At 45.0% G+C, this 15,721-nt stretch overlaps 1 long non-coding RNA gene across 2 annotated transcripts in view; it reads right to left on the reverse strand.

The window, feature by feature from the left end:
- LOC145543130 (uncharacterized) overlaps positions 1-15,710 on the reverse strand; it is a 32,087-nt gene extending 16,377 nt beyond the window's left edge. The window contains exons 1-3 of one of the 2 annotated variants that reach the window (XR_014080455.1): positions 15,438-15,710; positions 14,483-14,575; positions 4,995-5,083 (exon numbers count right to left, since the gene is read on the reverse strand). This is a non-coding gene — a long non-coding RNA (uncharacterized LOC145543130). Of the gene's footprint in view, positions 1-4,103; positions 5,084-14,482; positions 14,576-15,437 lie in introns of both variants that reach the window. The other variant, XR_014080456.1, reaches the window with a different exon arrangement.
- Between the last annotated feature and the right edge of the window lie 11 nt (positions 15,711-15,721).

Here is a 15,721-nt window from a genome sequence, read left to right on the forward strand (position 1 = left end):
ACACAGAAGAACTACACAAAAAAGATCTTCACGACCCAGATAATCACGATGGTGTGATCACTCACCTAGAGCCAGACATCCTGGAATGTGAAGTCAAATGGGCCTTAGGAAGCATCACTACGAACAAAGCTAGTGGAGGTGATAGAATCCCAGTTGAGCTATTTCAAATCCTGAAAGATGATTCTGTGAAAGTGCTGCACTCGATATGTTAGCAAATTTGGAAAACTCAGCAGTGGCCACAGGACTGGAAAAGGTCAGTTTTCATTCCAATCCCAAAGAAAGGCAATGCCAAAGAATGCTCAAACTACTGCACAATTGCACTCATCTCACACGCTAGTAAAATAATGCTTAACATTCTCCAAGCCAGGCTTCAGCAATACGTGAACTGTGAACTTCCAGATGTTCAAACTGGTTTTAGAAAAGGCAGAGGAACCAGAGATCAAATTGCCAACATCCGATAGATCATCGAAAAAGCAAGACAGTTCCAGAAAAACATCTATTTCTGCTTTATCAACTATGACAAAGCCTTTGACTGTGTGGATCACAATAAACTGTGGAAAATTCTGAAAGAGATGGGAATACCAGACCACCTGACCTGCCTCTTGAGAAACCTGTATGCAGGTCGGGAAGCAACAGTTAGAACTGGACATGGAACAACAGACTGGTTCCAAATAGGAAAAGGAGTACGTCAAGGCTGTATATTGTCACCCTGCTTATTTAACTTATATGCAGAGTACATCATGAGAAACACTGGGCTGGAGGAAGCACAAGCTGGAATCAAGATTGCCGAGAGAAATATCAATAACCTCAGATATGCAGATGACACCACCCTTATGGCAGAAAGTGAAGAAGAACTAAAGAGCCTCTTGATGAAAGTGAAAGAGGAGAGTGAAAAAGTTGGCTTAAAGCTCAAAATTCAGAAAACTAAGATCATGGCATCTTGTCCCATCACTTCATGGGAAATAGATGGGGAAACAGTGGCTGACTTTATTTTTTTGGGCTCCAAAATCACTGCTGATGGTGATTGCAGCCATGAAATTAAAAGACGCTTACTCCTTGGAAGGAAAGTTATGACCAATCTAGACAGCTTATCGAAAAGCAGAGACATTACTTTGTCAACAAAGGTCTGTCTAGTCAAGGCTATGGTTTTTCCAGTAGTCATGTATGGATATGAGAGTTGGACTATAGAGAAAGCTGAGCGCCGAAGAATTGATGCTTTTGAACTGTGGTGTTGGAGAAGACTCTTGAGAGTCCCTTGGACTGCAAGGCAATCCATCGAGTCCATCCTAAAGGAAATCAGTCCTGAATATTCATTGGAAGGACTGATGCTGAAGCTGAAACTCCAATACTCTGGCCACCTGATGCAAAGAGCTGATTCATTTGAAAAGACCCTGATGCTGGGAAAGATTGAGAGCAAGAGGAAAAGGGGACAACAGAGGATGAGATGGTTGCATAACATCACCGACTCAATGGACATGGGTTTGGGTGGACTCCGGGAGTTGGTGATGGACAGGGAGGCCTGGCATGCTGCGGTTCATAGGGTCACAAAGAGTCGGACTCAACTGAGCGACTGAACAGAACTGAGACCTAACAATTCCACAAAGAAACTGTTAGAGCTATAAAGGAATTCAGTACTGTGGCAGGATAGAATGCCTACACACCAGAAAGCTGTATTTCTATTCTATACAACGAACAATCTGAAAAGGAAATTATGAAACAATCCCATTCACAATAGCATCAAAAGGAATAAATATTTAGAAATTAACTTATTTAGTCAAGGAGGTAAAAAACTAGTACAGTGGAAACTTCAAAATATGGCAGAAAAATTAAAGACATAAATAAATGGAATTACATTTCATGTTCAAGGACTGGATGCCTTTTTACTGTTAAGATGGCAATACTACCTAAAACAACCCACAGACTCAATGCCAATCCTTATAAAAATCTCAATGACATTATTTGCAGAAATAGAAAAATCCATCTTAAAATTCACATGGAATCTCAACGGGCCTGGTACAGGCAAAACAATCGTAAAAAAGAAAAATAAAGCTAGAGAATCATACTTTATGATTTTAAAACGTACTGCAAAACTAATCATAACAGTTTGGTACTGGTGTAAAGACAGATATATAGACAAATGGAATATAACAGGAGGCCCCTGAATGAATAAACCCTTGCATATGTGGTCAAATGATTTTTGATAGGGATCCAAGATTATTCAGTGGGGAAAGGACCATCTTTTTAACAAATGTTTCTGGGAAAAACTGGATATTTGCATGCCAAAGAATGAAGCTGGATCCTTACCTAACACCACATACAAAAATAACTCGAAGTGGATCAAGCCTAAACGTAAGATGTAAAACTACAAACCTCTTAGAAGAAAACATTAGGCAAAATCTCCATGGCACTGGATTTGGGAATGACTTTTTGGATGTGACAATCAAAGGCACAAGCAATAAAAGAAAAAATAGATAAATTAGACTTCAAGAAAATTAAAAACTTTTGTTTATTAAAGACAATACCCAAGAGTCAAAAGGCAACCCAAAGAATGGGAGAAAATATTTCTAAATCATTTTTCTGATAAGGGACTAATGCCCAGACTATATAAAGAACTCCAAAAACAACAACCACCTGGCTAAAAAATGTACAAGGGGAACCTCCCTGGTGGTCCAGTGGCTAAGATTAAAGCTCCCAGTGCAGGGGGCCAGGGTTCAATTCCTGGTCAGGGAACTAGAGCCCACATGCTGCAACTAAGACCCAGTGCAGACAAATAAATAAATAGTAAAAACAAAACCAAAGACCATTGTTCAAAAAAAAAAAAATGAAAAAAGGACTTGAATAGATACATCTCCAACGAATACACACAAATGGTCAATAAGTACATGAAAAGATACTAAACACAACTGACCATTAAGAAAATGCAAATCAAAACTATACTGAGAAATTACCTCACTCCCATTAATTAGGGAGGCTACAATTAAGCAAAACAAAACCCAGACAATAACAAGTGCTGATGAGGATGTGGAAAAATTGGTCCCCTGTGCAATGCTGGTTAGAATGTAAAAAGGTACACCCACTATGGGAAACACTACAGTGGTCCCTCAAAAAATTAAAAACAGATTACCAGATGACCTACCAGTTCCAATTCTGGGCAAGTACTGAAAAGAATTAAAAGCATGGACTCTGTATCTGTAGAATTCACATTCACAGCAGCATTATTCAAAACAGCTAAAATGTGAAAGCCACCCAAGTTTCCGCCAACAGATGAACAGATAAGCAAGATGCAGCACATATTTATAGTGGAATATTATTCAGCCTTAAAAAAGGAAGGACATCCTGACACATGCTACCTGGATGAACCTTGAGGATATTACACTAAGTAAAATAATCTGGTCACAAAAACACAAATACTATATGATTGCACTTGTATGAGGTACTCAGAGCAGTAAAAACCGTAAGCAAGGAAAGCAGACTTCAGGGGCTGGGAGGAGGGGGAATGACAGCTAGTGTTTGATGGGAACAGAGCTTCAGATGTACGTGTTGACAGTGTGGTGGGGGTAGACGGTGGGGTGTGGCACATTATGAACATATTTAATCCACTGAACTGTACATGAAAAACAGTGATGAGGGTTATTTTCATGTTGTGTGTATTTTACCACAATAGAAATTGAGAAACAGAAAAGCTGGTATGGCATTACCAGTTACAGAGCTTGAAAAGGTCCTTCAAATACACTCAATGGCAAGATTAAATCCACTGACAGGGAAATAGTCAATATAAACAAAACTAGATCAGCAATTAATATTTCATAGGAAAATTACCTACTGCCATGGAAGAAGAAATATTCAGTATAGGAAGGTAAGAGCACCCATGAAAGGGATGATCAGATTTATACATTTAAAACCTATGATGGAGTATCATCCTGGAGAAATTTTTACTTAAAACTGTAGCTCCTTTCTTGATCACCAACAGGATACTATAGACCTTCCAAATAACTTAGAAAACATTACTAATATTTATCCACCCGCAGTTGACAGAAAACCATGACAAGGTTAGCTAACATGCTTCATAAAATGGTATAAAATTATCATTTCCTGTCTGTAGCCTGGTCACAAGTCTTTTATTTTAGTTACAGTCTTTGAAAACTCTTATTAAAGTTTATGTTAAAAGTACATCAACAGCTTAAAGCGATTCCATAATGGAAAATTACTTGTCATATTTGCAAACTTAACGTATTTTTTGCACTGTGCCCTTTACTGCTCTTAAGTCCAGATAAAAGGATTAAAGTCTGAAGATAAATGGTACAGTCATCTAAGGGGTGGTTATGGTCCGACTTAACATCCTGTCTCTGTGGACCACACTGAAGGGAGGGAGGACGTGACCTGTCCCATGAACAGTCATGAGGGCCCTGGAGCCTCGAGGTGGTCAGGACGTGGACAGTGGTGGTCTGCGCCCCTTGGCTCCTTCTCATGTCCCCGTATCCATGACACCTCCCCCTGGCCGACCTCCCACCATCTCACCCTGAACCTGACACAGTCAGCAGGGCTCATCCTTCAACCCAGAGACGCCCCGAGTGTCAGGATCCCGGTCCTCCACCCACAGGACAGGCTCTGCCCCCATGGACCTCCCTGACCACAGACACTTAGCATCTGCTTCTCAGGAAACCATGGACCAAAGATCCTTGAGACACTAGAACTAGACAACAGATCAGGAAAAATGGGAAGCACTACTGTTCTCCCAAGATGACCTCACACATTAGTTTCTAAGCTCTCTCTCTGGCTGTGCCTGCTTAGCAGATGAGAAATTAGCTCCGTATTAAGAGGACACAGGTTTCCTTTGGCCCTCACTCTCACGTCCGATGCCTCTTCACGAGTCACAGTGCATCCTGCTGCCCATGGACTTCTTACCATCCTCACCCTGGAAGAGTCCTCGCCTGCCCTGGGATCACAGCACTACCCCACCCCACCCCCTCCTCCAGGGGCCCCCGCGCTGGTACCTGCTCTGCTGCGCGTTTCCAGTCGATCCTCCAGATGTACACCAGGTAGAAGAGGGTTTGGAAGAAGACCATCAGCCCGGACCAAAGACCTGCGGGTGGGAAATGAGCAGCCCATTTAGGTGTTCTGCACTTCTGCTCCTACCACCATCGACATCCTTCTGTAACCACTGTATCCACAATGGAAACTGTAGTTAATATAACTTCCCTAAAGTTTTAGATAATTATGGACCAGAATCTGACTCAAGCTCACCACTATCATTGGCAATCAATCCATCAATAAACACCCCCAAAACTGTTGGCTGCTTTACGTGTGGATTTAACAAGTATTTCCTGGCTTTGTTTGTGTCAGGTGGTGTTTGAAGACCCGCACCCATGTGGAGGGGAGACAAGCAGTAAACAAGAAAACAGGACAATATTATGAGTGAGAAGAGCCTGCAAGGACCTGGGCAGAGCACGGAGCTGTGACCTGCAGCCCAGAGTCGAGAAAATGGTTGGGGGGCTCTGAGGAGAGACCAGGAGGGTGGGGGCCAGCTGTACTGGCTCCAGGCAGAGGGGAGAGCAGATCCAGGCCCGGAGGGACCCAGCCTGCACATCCCAGGGGCAGAGAGGCCAGGGCGGCAAGGGCGGAGAGGAGACAAGAACATCAGGGAAGACAAGTGTTCCAGGCCCCAAGGGTCCAGGTTTGATTCCAAGTTCAGCGGGACCCAATGGAAGATTTTAGACAGGTGTGTGCATGTACATGTGAGAGACCTGATGCTTCTAAAGCCCACAGTGAAAACTAACTTCTGTGTGTGCAAGAGGTTGCTGAGAAACAATACAAACAATGCCTATCTCCTCGTGAGGAGAAACTAAGCCACTTAAATATTGCTATATATCAAAGAGGATATATTAATAAAATTTGTATCAGTAACCGCACTACAAAGCCAGCTGCCGAGACTTGAGTTGGAACGTGGTATACACTGGGGATTAGCCTGCTAGCTCATTCACTACATGTCCAGGGCCCCCACTGGCCAGGGGTCCCCCGAGGCTGGGCATCCCTGGACCCCTGGCCGTTTCACTGGAATAACCTCTCGAGTTCAGAAGCAGATGGACAGACAGTTTATATCCTTTGATGGACTAAGTCTATTCCTAGGAGTACATCCTAAGGAGAGATTCAGGAATGTCATTAGTAATTCATATACCTCGGATGCTCATCACAATGCTATTTAAGAGAGGGGCAACTTACATCATCACTAATTATTAGAGAAAAGCAAGTCGAAGTGACACTGAGGTACCACCTCACACTGATCAGGGTGGCCATCATTAAAAAGTCTACAAATAACAAATGCTGGAGAGGGTGTGGAGAGAAGGGAACCCTCCAACACTGTTGGTGGGCATATAAATTAGTGCAGTCACCACAGAAAAATCTAAGGAGATTGCCATATGATCTGGCAATCCCACTCCTGGGCAAAATTCTAATTCACAAAGACCCATGAATCCCTATGTCCACAGCAGCACATTCACAACAGCCAAGCTCCTGAGACAACCCAAATGTCCCTCAACAGAGGAAGGGATAAAGAAGGTGAGGTACATACATACAATGGAGTATTACTCAGCCTTTAAAAAGAACGAGATAATGCCATCTGCAGCAACATGGATGCAGCTAAAGATTAGCACACTAAGTGAAGTAAGCCAGAAAGAGAAAGGCAGAGAGCAAATGATATCATTTATATGTGGAATCTAAAATATGACATGAACTAACCCTGTGAATAAGAAACACAGATGTAGAGAACACATCAGTGGTTGACAAGGCAGGTGAGGGAGGGACAGACTGGGAGCTTGGGATTAGCAGAGGTAAACTATTACATACAGGATGGATAAACAACAAGGTCCTACTGTATAGCATGGGGATCTGTATTTAACATCCTCGGAGAAACCATCACGGAAAAGAACACTAAAAAGAATGTATTGGATTGGCTCAAAAGTTAGTTTGGGTTTTCCTACAAGATGGTGCGGAAAAACCTGAATGAACTTTCTGGCCAACCCAACATATATGTGTGCGTAACTGTACAGCAAAATTAACATAACACTAAATCAACTATAGTTTAATTTAAAAATTTCAAAAAAGAGCAATTTAAACGTCCACTATTAGGGAAGCATTAAATAAACGATCCACGGGGTCGCAAAGAGTCAGATACGACTAAACGACTGAACTCAACTGAAATAAATGATCAAGAAATAATAGAGAATTACTAAAAACCACGTGTTTAACAAGCGGCCAGGGGAAATTACATAAGCAATACTTCAACAGAGTGACTGAACAACAACACATTTGTGAATAAGAGAAAAAATACTGGGATAAAAATAATCTTTAAATGCTGGGATAAAATATATTGAAATGCCTCAGGCTTTATATTTAAGGAGTGATCTATAGATAATTTTAATTTTCATTGTTATATTTTTATGTATTTTCACAAAACATCCATATTGTTAATTATAGCTTTAATAGTTATAACATATTTAGCAAATCTGAGCGCCTGCTAAATAAGGACAATAGCGAGAAGCACTTTTATGGTGCGAAGAGGAAAATCTGAAGAGGAAAATCTAACATGCTCTTACTCTAAAGGAGCTCAGAGTCTAACACAGGAGAGGTTTTATGTTTTTTGCTTTTTTAAAGTAAAGCTGAGTACAGGCAGAGGCTCTGCGGGTTGGTGAGATGGTATGTCCCGGGGTGTCGAGGATAGTGCTTGGTGGAGATGAGACCAAAGTAAGTATCTGGCAGTTCTGCACCACAAACAGAGAATGACAAAGTCCTGCTTCATGCTGATCAAACAGCTCACAGGCCCCAGCATCAACCACTCATCAAAACAGACACAACACTGAGGACAGTTACTCATTAACCATCAAATGACATTTCCAAAAAGTCAGCGTAAGAAGCTAAGCCCCTCTGTGTGGACACAGAAGGTTCTATGAAAGCTGCAGGATTAAGCTTTCACAGAGCCTTGGGTACAGATTCAACACTATTTACATGGTAAAAACAGACTGGTTGACACAGAACCAGAGGGGCTGCCCGAACACGTACTACAGCATGTGGCCAGTGCTCGAATCAGACTATTTCTGCAGAAAATACAGCTCACTGTTACTGAGGAAATCCACAGAGACTGCAGGGATGGGTACATATGCAGAACACACACAGAACAACTTACCCCAAAGCGTATGACAGACTGTTTTGCACAATTCTATACATTTAGAATCTTGATATAATAAATTTCTGAAAATATAATTTGCCAAACTGACCCAAAAAAAGAAAGTCTAAACACACTGATTTCAGAAAGAAATTGTGAAAGCTATAACAATAAACTTCTTCCAAACCACCAGGCACAACATTTCACAGAATTCCACCAAACCGTTATAACACAGATCATACCTGCACCTTGTAAACTGTTTCAGGGCATTCAGAAAGGAAATAATTTCTACTCTCTTAATGTTATCAGTGTAACATTAATGCTATTAATGTCAACCCTTAGAAATATTACACACAAAATACAGCTACAGACCAATCTTCCTTAAAACTGTCACTGCAAAATTCTTACATAAAATATTAGCAGAGTCTGGCAGCTCCCAAGGAAAGTAGCACATAACAGTCAAGACTGTTCTATAAGGAGACCAAGTAATGCCATTTATTATCAGAGCAGATCTAACGAGAACAATCATAGGATCATCTCTATGGGCACAGACGAGTCATCTGACAAAATCCTCAACCATTCTCGTTGGAACACTCAATAAAGCAGGCTCCATGGATACTTTCTGAACATGATTTTTTAGAAGCTGCTTCTTTACGAGTATGCTGATGTATGTCTTGATGGCATGTTTAAGATCATTTAAAAGTCAAGAAGGAGTACCCATGGTTCAGACATGGAGCTGGTGGCCTTTGTGGATGTGGTTTCAGACACAATCCTGCATTACCGATAACATGAATTTTCTGCACTGTATCAAACTCAAGGACACCAACAGCTGTTCTCAAAACAATCTCTGCCAGCTGCAGCCTTAAGGTCTCAAGGTCCCCCCTTGTAACTAGGCAACCATCTGAACCCCAACCAACCCCTGCTTAACCAGCACCCTTATTTGTCACCAGCACCAACCCTAACTTGTGACCAACAACTTAAGCAACTTTCTGCTTGGTGCCTTTATAAGCTGCCCCCACTTGTAGTCCAGCAGTGGCTAAGACTGTGCTCCCAATGCAGTGGGCGCAGGTTCCACCCCTGGTCAGGGAACTAGATCCCACATGCCATAACTAAAGATTCCACATGCCACAATGAAGACTGAAGATGCTGCGTGCTGCAACTGAGACCCGGCACAGCCAATTAAATTAAAAAATAAGTCACACCGAGAAATAGCCACCAGAATAGTTAACTTCTTTTAAGTGACACTGTCAAGTGCTGATGCGGCTGTGGAGCTAGCAGACTGTCACACACACGCGCGCGCACGGACTATGAACAGGCAAGAGCACACTGGAAAGTTGACTACTACAATTACACACATATTTGCTTTCACTTGGAAAATTTGTACCAGTGACCAGATATGGACATAAAAGGGGTGCTGGTAACATTTCAGGTGGCAGTTAAATAGGTGGGTTAACTTTGTCATAATTTACTGTATATGTTTATCATTCATGAACTCTTGTATTTATGTCATATCCAATAAAAATGTAATGCTTATTACAAGAAAATACATAAGGCAATATGCAAGACCTCCTCAGGAGCTGGTAGGCAGGGCCTCCTAAAGGGAGGGGGGCAACAGACCCCTTAGTTGTCTCAGCCTCAGGGGGCGCAAGCTGCCCCCTGTGTAGTGTTCCCAGTCCTCTCACCTTCAGGCCCTAGTCTGGCTTAGTGGAAAGCGAACGACTTACATCCCACGGCAAGGAGTGTACTGATCACAGACATGCTTTTAAAACTGTTAACATCTTTTAACTCCTTTTGCCCCACAGTGGATTTGGCCTAAGGACCCGGATAACAGAATTAATTGAAATGTGGCAAGTCTCTCTATCACGTTCAGGTCTCTTAGTAGCCAGTGGCAAAAAATTCAATTCAAACGCTGGGTCCCTGACATTTAAAAATTGATTAGCTTATAGAACTGTGAAGATGGGAGTTGAAGATGGGAGGGATGGAGTGGGAGGTAAGAATTAAGAGATACAAACAATTACTCATAGAATGAATGGGCAATGTCTTACTGTATAACACAGGGAATTATACTCAATATCCTATAATAAACCATAATGGAAAAGAATATAAAAAAAAAAAGAATATATATAGGGAATTCTCTGGTGGTCCAGTGGTTAGGAGTCTGTGCTTTCACTGCCAAGGGCTTGGATTTAATCCCTGGTCAGGGAACTAACATTCCACAAGACACGCAGCAAAAAAATATATGTATATTATATATATATATAATGTATAGATACACAAAACTGAATCACCTTGCTGTGCAACAGAAATTAACAACATATTGTAAATCAACTATATTTCAATTTTAGAAAACCACACAAAGAAGAATTTGAACATAGTTTTAAAATATGCCCAACAAAATGCCATCAACTGATTTCTCTGATTAATAAAAAAAAAAAATGTTCAAGAGTGGGCGAGGAGTCAAACTTCAGTGATGTTGTCTAACGTTAGAATCACAACAGATTCTTCTTAAGATCCTAAGGTCTAACCCTCAGCAGGAGAAGCAGCCCTTGGCTATCCAGGGGTTAACCTACCTTAGCTGACACTGGTTCCTGTTCTATTTTCACGCTGGTATTCTGCTCATTGTTTATGTTTAAAAAACTGTGGTGAGACTCATAGGCCAGCTTACCTAGTCCCTTATGTAACATTTATAATGGCTCAAAGTTTAAAACGTTTACCGATATCAAAAAGGGTGATCTGTGGTGAACTCTGAGCCAATGTAAACACTGCAACAGTTCCAGAATCAGGTTTTGCCCACACTTTGAAAGTCTGTCTGACATCTCTGTGCTGTCACTAAAGGCCTATGTTAGCACTTGTCTTTGCTGGCAACACCAAAGAACGATCAAACTACCCCACAATTTCACTCATCTCAAACACTAGCAAAGTAATGCTCAAAATTTTCCAAGTGAGGCTTCAACAGTACGTGAACAGAGAACTTGCAGATGTTCAAGCTGGATTTAGGAAAGGCAGAAGGACCAGAGATCAAATTCCAACATCTGTTAGATAATAGAAAAGGCAAGAGTTCCAGGAAAACATCTACTTCTGCCTTATTGATTACGCCAAAACCTTTGACTGCGTGGATCACAACAAACTGTGGATAATTCTTCAAGAGATGGGAATCCTAGACCACCTTACCTGCCTCCTAAGAAATCTGTATGCAGGTCAAGAAGCAACAGTTAGAACTGGAGATGGAAAAACAGACTGGTTCCCAACTGCAAAAGGAGTATGTCAAGGCTGTATATTGTCAAGTTTACTTAACTTGTATGCAGAGTACATCATGTGAAATGCCAGGCTGGATGAAGCACAACCCAGAATCAAGACTGCTGGGAGAAATATCAATAACCTTAGATATACAGATGACACCACCACCCTTATGGCAAAAAGTGAAGAGGAACTAAAGAGCCTCTTGATGAAAGTGAAAGAGAAGACTGAAAAACCTGGCTTAAAACTCAACATTCAAAAAATAACAAAGATCATGGCATCTGGTCCCATCACTTCATGGCAAATAGATGGGAAAACAATGGAAACAGGGACAGACTTTATTTTCTTAGGCTCCAAAATCACTGCAGATGGTGACTGCAGCCATGAAATTAAAAGACGCTTGCTGCTTGGAAGAAAAGCTTTGACCAACCTAGACAGCATATTAAAAAGCAGAGACATTACTTTGCTGACAAAGGTCTGTCTAGTCAAAGCTATGGTTTTTTTTTTTTTACAGTAGTCACGTATGGATGTGAGAGCTGAACTATAAAGAAAGCTGAGCACCAAAGGATTGATGCTTGTGAACTGTCGTGTTAAAGAAGACTCTTGAGAGTCCCTTGGACTGCAAGGAGATCCAACCAGTCCATCCTAAAGGAAATCAGTTCTGAATATTCACTGGAAGGACTGATGCTGAAGCTGAAGCTCCTATCCTTTGGCCACCTGATGCAAAGAACTGATTCTTTAGAAAAGACCCTGATGCTGGGAAAGATTGAAGGCAAGAGGAGAAGGAGATGACAGAGGATGAGATGGTTGGATGGCATCACTGACTCGAAGGACACGAATCTGAGTAAGCTCCAGGAAATGCTGAAGGACAGGGAAGCCTGCCGTGCTGCAGTCCATGGGGTTGCAAAGAGTAGGACACGACTGAGGGACTGAACTGAACTGACTGTCTTTGCTGATGGAAAAAAATCCAAAGAGGATTTTCACTGTGTATACACATGGCTGACTCACTTTGTTGTACAGCAAAACCACAACATTCTAAAGCGATTATACTCCAAAAATAAAATTAAGAAAACAGATTCAGCATTTTAAATGCTTCTCGGCTTTCCTCCATCTCCTTTGGGATGGTCTCTCGGGAATGCCCTGCCCTGGGACAGAGGGAGTATCCTTCCCTGACCTGAGACTGTAAGCCTGCTGGGCACAGGCAACCCTCAGGGATAGAGCTGGCTTAGACACTGGTATATGCTGGAGACTACAGCATTTCTTTTCTTTTTTTTTTAAGAGAAGTTTTCTTTAAGGATGTTACATTTAACCAGAGATGGAGTTAGGTGAGCTGAGCACTCCAGGCCGAAGAAAGACCCAGGGAGCAAAGCCCCTGAGTGGGGATGTGCTCCCGTTCTGTGAGCAATGAGGCAAGCAATCCCTCAGTGGGAGGATCACTCGGAACAAGGCTGGAGAGGAGGCTGCAGGCATGACACAGGGGGCTGTTAAACAGGGTCTGGGTTTTGGATTTTACTCTAAATGTCACAGGAAGCCGATGGAAAGCTTTGAGCAGGGAACTAACAGGGTCTAGGGTCTTGATGACCGACAGGTGGGTGGAGAAAGGCTGCAGCAAAGTCAGAATCCAGATGTGAAAAGAGAAACCACTCAACCTACTGTAGGCGGAGGGAATCAAAAGAGTAAGAGACTACAGGACAGATGGTAAGCTGCTGAGAATACCCCTGGCTGGAAGGAACCCAGGGAGCTGCACCAGCACCCGGAGAGGCTGGCACTGTCACCCTGCGTCTACTAGACAGAGCCCCCTCGGCCAAGGGAGGAACCATTCTCGCTCCACTTCCACTACTGAACGGCTGGCAACCACCACACTGCAGAACCCAGAAGCAGAGTTGCCTTCTTCCTCACCCTGCTCACTCTTGCTCGTGCCTCCAGAGGCAGAACCCACTGGAAGCCAGCAGGTGTGGGAACCCGGGAAAGTACCGTTCAGACACACTGGGAGTCTGTGGGGCAGGTTACAGAAAGGCAAGTGGAGGACTAGAAATGACAATTTCCCAGAGTCAGCAGAAGCAGGGAACCCAGTGGGAGACTCCATAAGGTGCACGTAAGAATGATCACGGCTTAAACCAGGGCAGAAGTGCTCGGATCAACAAGCTAGGGCCAAACGATCAGAACAACCTAAGGAGTTTGGCCTGAATAAAAAGGATAAAGGATGGTACCCTTTACTGAGACTAGGGACACTGGAGGAGCTCTGCAGTGTACTTGGTGGATTAAAACAAACCAGCAACTGTATCCATGGTCACCTTTAACCCACCTACTATGAACGACAGTATGAAAGGGATGGAGTTGAACAAGCCTACTGGAGTTCAAAGAAATGCGTGGGACCAGATGGAATTGAAAATCTTCTCCGACATTGTCCACGAGATTAGATGAGGTTGTGACTGAGGAACGAGAAGAGGCCCAAGGACTGAGTCCTCAGGCACCAGAACTTCAGGAGGCCTGGAAGAAGAGATCCAGGAAAGAAAGACCCAAAGGACTCTGTAAGGGAAAGAAAGGAAAACCAGAAGACAGGGTGACAGCAAACAAGCAAAGCCAGCCTCCAGGAGATGGCAATGATCAGCTGCAGCTGAGTGTGGAGGTAAGTGATCAGTAAACAACCTCTCTCACAAGACTGTGTTGTTGTCGCTCAGTTGCTATGTCTGACTCTTTGCGACCCCATGGACTGCGGCACACCAGGCTTCCCTGTCCTTCACTATCTCCGGGAGTTTGCTCAGACTCATGTCCATTGAGTCGGTGATGCCATCCAACCATCTCGTTGTCTGTTGTCCCCTTCTCCTCCTGCCCTCAATCTTCCCCAGCATCCTGGTCTTTTTCCAACGAGTTTGCTCATGAAACTAGAAGAGTTGTTTTTTTCCTGGCCAAACGGAGGGCTGTAGCCCAGGTGGTCAATCCCCACATGGAGGAAAGCGCTGTGCAGAAGCATAGTTTTCCGAACAGTTTTGTATACTGTCAGGAAAAGAGCACACATCAAACAGGCGACACGACAGGGCCCTCGAAGGTTTCACCGGAGACCCCGCGGTCCGGAGGGAAGCTCACCTCTGGAGAAGCATCAGCAATGCATGCCAAGAAGGGGGCAGACTTCCCCATCCTGAGGCAGAGTCCTTCACCTCTGGATAATGGGTTCTCTCCCTGAGGAGTCAAAGCACAGGGAAAGATAAGCAACCACGTGACAGGCCAATAAAGTCCCAGTGAAGTCAGGAACAAGCCAGAAGGTTCCTCCAAGCTGCACAGGTGAGGAGAGTGAGGTAAGCACCCACCGGCAGCAGCGAGCTCTGTCACCGTGGGCGCAGGGGGAGCTGGAGCGCGGGCCCTCTGGGGGGAAGGGGTCAGGGACTTGGGGAGGTGAAGGGAGACAGAGACTCAGGATGGGGGTGGGAAAGGGGACAGGGACTCGGGGTAGAGGAGGGAGACAGAGACGGGGGAGGGGGAGGGAAGGGGTAGGGAGAGGGAAGGGGGGAGGGGGACGGGGAGGGGGAGGGGGACGGGGAGGGGGAGGGGAGGGGGACGGGGAGGGAAGGGGGACAGAGACTCGGGGTGGAGGAAGGAGACAGGGACTCGGGGAGGGAAAGGGGACAGGGACTCGGGGTGGGGGAGGGGAAGGGGGGACAGGGACTCCGGTGGGGGAGGGGAAGGGGGGACAGGGACTCGGGGTGGGGGAGGGGAAGGGGGGACAGGGACTCGGGGTGGGGGAGGGAGACAGGACTCGGGGAGGGAAAGGGGACAGGGACTCGGGGTGGGGGAGGGGAAAGGAGACAGGGACTCGGGGAGGGGAAGGGGGGACAGGGACTCGGGGTGGGGGAGGGAGACAGGACTCGGGGAGGGAAAGGGGACAGGGACTCGGGGTGGGGGAGGGGAAGGGGGGACAAGGACTCGGGGTGGGGGAGGGGAAGGGGGGACAGGGACCTGGGGGTGGGGAAGGGAGGGGACAGAGACCGGAGGGTGGAAGCGGCGGAGAGCGGCAGGTGAAGAAGAGATGCTGCAGGGCACTGACTTGCGTGACGAGTCCGAGAGACTAGGTGCTCGGAAGGAGCGGTGCCGGCGGCCAAGGGCCGCCTCCGCGGCCGCTTGGCGCGGAGCCAGGTCTGCGAGGTCTGAACCGCGCGCCCCAGGCGCAGGCGCAGCCTCGCCTGCCCGCGGTCCCCTCCAGCCGCAGATCCCACGCGTCTTCCTCCCCCGCGCGCCCGCGGATGGCTGGGGGCGGGGCCCGCACGTAGTCCGGCCTGCGGCGGTCACGTGGGCAGCGCCGGCCAATCGGCGCGCGACTGGGGGCTGAGC

This window comes from Giraffa tippelskirchi, chromosome 3 (genome assembly GCF_054371585.1).
Source record: "Giraffa tippelskirchi isolate mGirTip1 chromosome 3, T2T-mGirTip1v1.2.pri, whole genome shotgun sequence".
Lineage (NCBI taxonomy): Eukaryota > Metazoa > Chordata > Mammalia > Artiodactyla > Giraffidae > Giraffa > Giraffa tippelskirchi.